This window comes from Callospermophilus lateralis, unplaced genomic scaffold (genome assembly GCF_048772815.1).
Source record: "Callospermophilus lateralis isolate mCalLat2 unplaced genomic scaffold, mCalLat2.hap1 Scaffold_138, whole genome shotgun sequence".
NCBI classification, from domain to species: domain Eukaryota; kingdom Metazoa; phylum Chordata; class Mammalia; order Rodentia; family Sciuridae; genus Callospermophilus; species Callospermophilus lateralis.
In genome coordinates this window covers 804,945-813,554 of record NW_027512535.1, presented here as the reverse complement: position 1 = coordinate 813,554, position 8,610 = coordinate 804,945, and the positions used below count along the sequence as shown (strand labels likewise).

At 32.9% G+C, this 8,610-nt stretch overlaps 1 pseudogene; it reads left to right on the top strand.

The window, feature by feature from the left end:
* Positions 1–2,304: 2,304 nt before the first annotated feature.
* On the top strand, positions 2,305–3,371 carry LOC143386315 (dnaJ homolog subfamily A member 1-like; annotated as a pseudogene).
* Positions 3,372–8,610: the final 5,239 nt, after the last annotated feature.

Below are 8,610 nucleotides of genomic sequence, written 5' to 3'. Positions count from 1 at the left end.
TTAGGAAGATTTAAAATATACAAAGCATCTTTTCTGACCCCATAATGGAATATAAGTAAAAAATCATATCAGAAGAGAAACAGGAAAATCCACAAATATCTGGAAACTAATGATGCATTCTTAAATGACCAATGAGTCAAAGAGGAAATGACCAGGGAAATTATAAAATATTTGGAAACAAAACCATAACAACTTATGGAATGCAGCAAAGCAGTTCTGAGAGAGGAGTTCATAGTGGTAAACACCTGCATCAAAAAAGAAGAAAGATAGCAAATCAAGATCCTAAATTTATATCTTAAAAGAAGAACAAACTAAATACAAAATCAGCAGGAAACAAAAAATAAGAGTATGAATAAATACTAGCAATATAAAAATCAATGAAATCAAGATTTTTTTTAATGATCAACAAAGTTGACAAGTACTTAGCTAGACTAACAAAAAAAGAAGTTTTGAATATCTAACTTAGAAATTACAAAGGAGACATTACAACTGAATGAGAATTGTATGCTGACAAATTGGTTGACCTAGAAGAAATGGAGAAATTCCTACAAAACTATGATCTACTACAAAGCAAAGCCCAGGATCACAGCATTCACTGCAGAATTTTACTGAACATTTAAAAAGGAATTAACATCATTTTTTCGCTCTAATTCTTCCAAAGAAAGGAACAGGAGGAGACACATCCAAACTCATTCTGTGAGGCCAACATTACCCTAATACCAAAATACTCAGCACAACAAAATTATAGAACAATATATCTGGTGAATGTTGATATCTAAATCTTTAACAAAATAATAGCAAACTAAATTGAAGAGTACATTTAAAGGACCATACATTATGGCCACTGATATTTATACATGAAATTTGAAATAATTCATCATATATAAATCAATGAATGTGATATACCACATTAACAGAATGAATAACAAAATAATATGATAATGCAGAAAAGGCACTTGATAAAATTCAACTTATCTTTATGATAAAAATACTCATTAAGAAAGGAAGAGAAAGTTTCTTGATATATTAAATTTCATATATGAAATGCCTGTAGTTAATATCATACTCAATGGGAAAGGCTGGATTATTTTTTCTCTCTAAGATTAGGAAGAAAACAAAGATGCCCCCCTCTAACCACTATTTTTCAACATATAATTGGAAGTTCTAGCCATATCAGACAAGAAAAAAAAATAAAAACATTCAAATTGAAAAGGGGAAGAATTTAAACAATTTCTGCTCACAGACAGCATGATTTTTTCCATAGAAAACTCTTAAGGATTTATACACATAAAACTTGTTCTTATTAGAAATAATAAGTGAATTTAGCAAAGCTGCTGGATGCAATATCAGCAAATTCAGTTGCAGCAATAACCAAACAATAAAAGAAATAGAAGAAATCTATTTATTTTGACATCAAAGAGAAGAAAATACTTAGGAGTAAACTTAAGCAGATGAAAAAACATACATTAAACATATTGCTAAGCGAAATGAAAGGAATACAACAAATAAATAGAAATGCATTCTGTGTTCGTGAATTGGAAGACATCAAATTGTTAAAATGTTCATACTACCCAAAATTATCTAATTTCAATTCAATCTTTATGAAAACCCCAATAACATTTATACAGAAGTAGCAAGAATGTCTCAAAATTTATGTGGAATCTCAAAGAGTCATGGACAGCCAAAACTATCTTCAAGAGGAACAAAATTAGAGGGCTTACACTGCCTGACTTTTTTTTTTTAATATTTTTAGTTGTAGATGGACACCTACCTTTACTTATTTATTTACTTTTATGTGGTGCTGAGGATTGAACGCAGTGCCTCACACCTGCCAGGCAATCTACCACTGAGCTACAACCTCAGCCCCAACACTGCCTGATTTTAAGTATATAACAAAGAAAAAAAATAGTTTAGGAATGTGCTACTGGATATGAAGAGAAATATACAGGCCAAAAGAACAGAACAGAAAGCCCAGAAATAAACCCCTGCACATATGGTCAAGTGATTATTGACAGAAATTCCTAGACTAAACATTTGTCTTCAACAAATAGCACTTGGAAAATGGAGTAGCCACATGCAAAAAGAATGAGTTGGATCTTACACCACACACAAAAATTAATTTGAAATGGATTAAAGACCAAATGTGAGATCTAAAACTATTAAAATTCCAGAAGAGGGAACTTTCCAGAATGTTCAGTGAGAGGTGGAGGAGGCGGAGGAGCAGCAGCTGCCTGGGCTGTACACAGTTAAGTGCTCCTTCCCACTCCCCCACAATTCCCCCAGCACGCTCATGGGCTGTAGAAAATGGTGAAAGAAACCACTTACTATGATGTTTGGGGGATTAAACCCAATGTCACCCAGGAAGAATTTTAAAAGGCTTAGAGAAAACTGGCCTTGAAGTACCACCCTGATAAGAATCCAAATGAAGGAGAAAAGTTTAAACAGATTTCTCAAGCTTATGAAGTTCTCTCTGATGCCAAGAAAAGGGAATTATATGACAAAGGAGGAAAACAGGCAATTAAGGAGGTTAGAGCAGGTGGTGGTTTTGGCTCCCCTATGGACATCTTTGATATGCTTTTTGGAGGAGGAGGAAGGATGCAGAGAGAAAGGAGAGGTAAAAATGTTGTGTACTATCTCTCAGTAACATTAGAAAACTTATATAATAGTGCAACAAGAAAACTGGCTCTACAAAATAATGTGATTTGTGACAAATGTCAAGGCCAAGGTGGTAAGAAGGAGCAGTAGAGTGATGTTCCAACTGCTGAAGTACTGGAATGCAAATAAGAATTCATAAGATAGGACCTGGAATGGTTCAGCAAATTCAGTCTGTGTATGTGGAGTGCCAGGGCAATGGGGAATGAATCAGTCCTAAAGATAGATGTAAAGCTGCAATGGAAGGAAGATAATTCAAGAGAAGATGATCCTGAAAGTTCATATTGACAAAGGCATGAAAGATGGACAGAAGATGAAGGAGACCAGGAGCCAGGATTGGAACCAGGAGATATTATCATTGTGTTAGATCAGATGTGTTAGATCATCACCTGTCATCCAAGTCAGATTGTCAAGCACGGCAATATAAAGTATGTGCTAAATGAAGGTATGCCAATTATTTTAGACCATGTGAAAAGGGTCGCCTAATCATTGAGTTTAAGGTAAACTTTCCTAAAAATGGCTTTCTCTCTCCTGACAAACTCTCTTTGCTAGAAAAACTACTACCTGAGAGGAAGGAATTAGAAGAGACTGATGAAACGGATCAAGTATAACTGGTGGACTTTGATCCAAATCAGGAATAATAGCACCATTATAATGGAGAAGCATATGAGGATGATGAACATCATCCCAGAGGTGGTGTTCAGTGTCAAAGCTCTTAATGGGGCTAGTGAATAACACTCACTGCAGGCATATTATATGCAGTAGTGAATGCATGAAGGAATACAATCATAATATCTCACTACTTCCTATTGTTTTAATATCCAATTATAGTAGTGTTTTAAAAGTTAAATGAAGAAGAAATGCAAATATAAAAGCTCTTACTTTGCCCTGTATGTATGATGACTTCAGTGTGCAAAAAGTTGTGTAATACCTGTAAAAACTACTTTTAAAAAAGTTCCCCTAGCATTTGTTAGGCCATACCTTACAATTGATTTCAGCTGTGTAGGATGAAAAACAGACTGAAATACTGGGTATATGTGTTGATTTCGGTGTATGACCCTTTGTTGTTAAGCTATAAAATTAAAACTCTATATTTAACTGACAAGAAACCTTAATTTGTAAAAGATTGTTGGTCTTTCTAGTTATTTGTATTAAGTGGGACTCTTGTAATGCCTCTCCCTATGTGGTTTTACATTATCTTTCCTCGCATATTCCTGCATTGCCTCAACCTAGTTGAAGATTGTATATGTATAATGCATAATTTCACTTCTGGTGTCCGTGAAAGAAATGATAACTTTCAAAAGAAGAGGTTTATGTTGAAAACATCATCATTAAATTGAAATATATAACAGATATCTATGAAATGTTCCTAACATTTGCAAATTTATTAACATACTTCTGAGTCATCTTTGCCTTCAAAAGGAAATCAAGAGAAATTAGAAAAAAAAGGAGATAAAAAATGACCTTATAATACTTCAAAATCTGATATATCTTATCAAATTACAACACTTGACCTAGTCAGTCTTTTTAGTTTTAATCATGCCATTCTCACATGTATCTGATTGTGTGTGTGTGTGTGTGTGTGTGTGTGTGTGTGTGTGCATGTGTGTATGTGTCAGTTTTAATCATGCTATTATACTGTAAGTAGCTATTTTTTTGAGGACATTAACACCTAACAAGACTTGTAAGAAAAGAAACGTTAAATCCACATACTTCATGAACATAGATGCAAAATCCTTAAGAAAATTAACTTTCTAATATGGAAAATAAGATAATAGATCATTACCACATGGAACTTATTCTAGCAAGGCAATTTTTTAATATTGTTTTAGTTGTTCATGGACCTTTATTTTATTTATTTATATGCAGTGCTGAGAATCAAAGCCAGTGCCTTGCACATGCTAGGCAAGCACTTTATCACTGAGCTACAACTCCAGCCCTAGGAATGATTTTTTTAATATTCAACAAACAATTAATCTCGTGCCTATAATCCCAGCAACTTGAAAGGCTGAGTCAGGAGGACCACAAGTGAGGCAGTAAGAAACTCAGTGAGATTCTCTCTCTGATTAAAATACAAAATAGGGCTGGAGATATGGGTCAGTGGTCGAGTGCCCCTGAGTGAAATCCCAGGTAACAAGAACAAACAAACAAACAAACAAAAAAAAAAACAACAAAAACCAATATGATCTAATTTACTATTTTACATCAAAGGAGATGAAAAAAGTATTCAACAAAATTCTTTAAATATTCATTGTAAAAGACAATTTAAGAAGAAAATAGTCTCAACTTGATTAAGGTATTTGTAAAAATTTTATAGTTAATGTCATTCTAAATGGTAAAAAAATTGTATGTTTCTATATTAGGGCTACCATAAACACACACACACACACACACACACACACACACACACACACACACACACACTATGTGGCTTCAATGACAGAAATTTGTTGTTGGAAGTTAGAAAGTCTAAAGTTAATGAGACAGCACTGTTGCTTCTTTCTAATGCCAGAGAAGGAAGGATCCTTCATATGTTCTTCTCCATCACTTATAGATGATGTTCCTCTACCTATGTGGTTTTACATTATCTTTCCTCATGTATAGTATCTTTGTGCCAAATTTACCCTTTTTACAAGGACAATAGTCATCTTTAACTAGGGACTATTCTAATAACCTAAGTTTAACTGGATCACCTCTGTAAAGACCCTTTCTCCAAATAAGGTCACATTCTGAGGAATTGGGCATTAGGACTCCAACCTGTGAATTTTTGAAGGATACACAACTCAACCCTATTAGTTTCTTTTTTGAGATCAAGAACAAGGTCATGATGTAAACTACTCAATAGTTTGTTGGAAGTTCTAGCCAATGCAATAAGGCAAGAAAAGGCATAGATATGAAAAAAAGAAAAAAATGAAAATGTTTTGTTCTCAAATGCCATGATTATGCAGAAAATCCTACAGCATCTCTTTTCTCAATGATTTTATTTTTTTAAATACATGACAGCAGAATGCATTACAATTCTTATTACACATATAGAACACAATTTTTCATATCTTTGTATATAAAGTATGTTCACGCCAATTCATGTCTTTATACATGTGCTTTTTTTGCATTACAATACTTATTACACATATATACCACAATTTTTCATGTCTCTGTTTGTATATAAAGTAGGTTGACACCGAATTTGTATCTTCATACATGTACTTTGGATAATGATGTCCATCACATTCCATTATTCTTGCTAATCCCCTGCATCTTAAAAATATAATTGTTATAACTAATGAATGAATTTATCAAAGATAGAAGATAAATTCTATATGTAGTAGCATCATTTGGAAAGTGATTTTTTAAAGAAAATACTTATGAAAGGATATAAAACATAAAATAATGGATAACAAATATGACAAATAAGACCCATACAATGAAAAGTATAAAACATGTAGGGGAGGAAGATTGTCAACCTTACTGGTTCTCAAGAAAATAAAAATTAAAGGCTAAATAAGATAACCATTTTGCAATAGAATGACAAAATTAAAATAAAAACAAAAAAAAATAAACAACAAAAAAGGCAATGTCATGTGAATGATGTGTAGCAACTGAATGTCTTAAATTACTAATGGGAGTATTTGCTATCATATTGGCAAAGAGTTTCATAATCTTTATAAGTGTATACACTTAAAATGAATACCCACAATTTTATTTCTAGATATTAAGAAGAGATACAAAATATAATTCTCTGAAAAGTCTTTTTATTGCTTTTTTCATTGTAGCTTCATTTATGAGAGCCAAAAATAAAAACAACCCAAATGTCCATTACATGTAAACAGATAAACAAATGATGAGAAGTTCATGAAACAGTATACAGCACAGCCATATAAATGATAATACTACTACAACATAATTTTTTAAAATAAGTGTCACATTGATTCAGCTTTTAGGTAAGTTTCCCTTTTAGAACAACTGATGAGGTTCAAAGACCAAGTACCTCCCTTATAGAATTCTTACTCTGTGTGGCAGTCTGATTTCCCAGGTTCTAGGTACCAAGCAATTAGGTTCAACTCCCATTACCTAAAGGTCAATGAAATTATTCAAAGGAGCTAGTCCTAACCACTCCCTACCCCTTGCTTGCCCATTCTGTCCTATAGAAACCATAATAAAAGTGCTTGCCCATATTTCCCTCTATACTTCTGCCTGATATTTTTGTGTTCCATCCTAGTACTTCCCCTGAGGAGTTTTGTATGGTATATTGTTTCTCCCTAGGATCCATAAGCATAACAAGCTCCAGTTTCTTTCTCTTGATCTGTATCTGCCCTCATCATACTTCACCCAAGAAAATATATTTAAAAACACTGATAAACACAAAAAACACACTTAAATTCATTTCCTATGGATGCTGCAACAAATAAACATACTCTTAGTGGCTTAAAACAACAGGAACATATTCTGTTACAGTTCAAGATGCCAGAAGTCCAAATCAGGGAGTCAGTGAGGCAATCCTCCTTTCAGAGGCTCCAAGCAAAATTCAATCTTATTTCTTCCAGTTTTTGGTGGCTGCTGGGATTCCATGAGTTGGGACCACATCACTCCAGTCTCTGCATCTTTAGTTTTCTGTATGTCAAATCTCTCTCTCCTTCCCTCTATTAGGATAAATGTCATAGCATTTAGATCCATTGTGAATAATCTAAGATACTCAACCCATCTCAAAATCATTAATTTAATCTCATCTGCAAAGACCTTTCTTCTAAACAGGTAATGTTCAGAAGTTCTAGAAAATAGGGCTTGATGTCCTTTTAAAATTTTTAATAGATTTTATTTTTATGAACACTTTTAGATTCATAGCAAACATGAATGTATAGTACACAGTTTCAATATATCCTCAATGTATCCCCACAATTCCACCCCCACTATCAACTGCACCAGAGTGGAACATTACTACAATTGATGAATATATGTTGACATACATTTATCACCAAAAGTTTACATTATGGTGAATGATTGGTATTGAACATTTTATATTTTGACAAATGAACTATGATATGTATTCACTTTTAAAGTATATAGAATGGTTTCACTACTTTATAAATCCTCCATATTCTACCTATTCATCCCTCTCCTACCCTTAACCTCTGGTGATCACTGATATTCTTACTTTGTTTGCACTTTTGTTTTCAAGGAATGTCATATATTTGTAATCATACACCATGCACTTTTTTAAAAAAAAAATTTATTCATTTGGTATCATGCATTTACATTTACTTTATAACTTTTCAGCTCATTCTTCTTAGTGCTAAAAAATTATATATACACACATAAGCATACATACATCCCTCAGTTTATCCATTCACCTTCTGAAGGACATATTGCTGCTTCCTAGTCTGGGCACTTATAAATAAAGATGTCATAGACATTGGTTTGTGGGTTTTGTGTGAGCATAAGTTTTGGCTCGTGTTGGTAAATACCAAAGTATCATGTTTTTTTGGATTACATGGTGAGAGAATGTTTAGTTTTAGTTCTAACATTTTACACTGATACAAGCAAATAGTTGCTGTCAAAATTTTGGATTTTCAGCATTCTAATAAATCTGTAGTAGTTTCTTGTTGTTTTAATTTGCAATTCTCAATGAAATATGATATCAAATAAACTTACAATCAATGTATCTTTTCATAAAATATCTGTTAAAATATATTGCCCAGTATTTAATTGGATTGTCCATTTCTCATTGCTGAGTTTCAAGGGTTCTTTGTACACTTTGGATAACAGTCCTTTATCAAATGTCATTTGCACACATTTTCTCATAGTCTGTGGCTTGTATCTTGATAGCATCTTTAACAGAATGGATGTTCTGAATTTTAATTAAGTCCAGGTGACTAATTATTTTTTCATGAATTATGCCTTTGGTGTTGTATTTAAAAAGTGATGACCACATCCAAGCCTACTCAGATTTTCTCCTGTTAT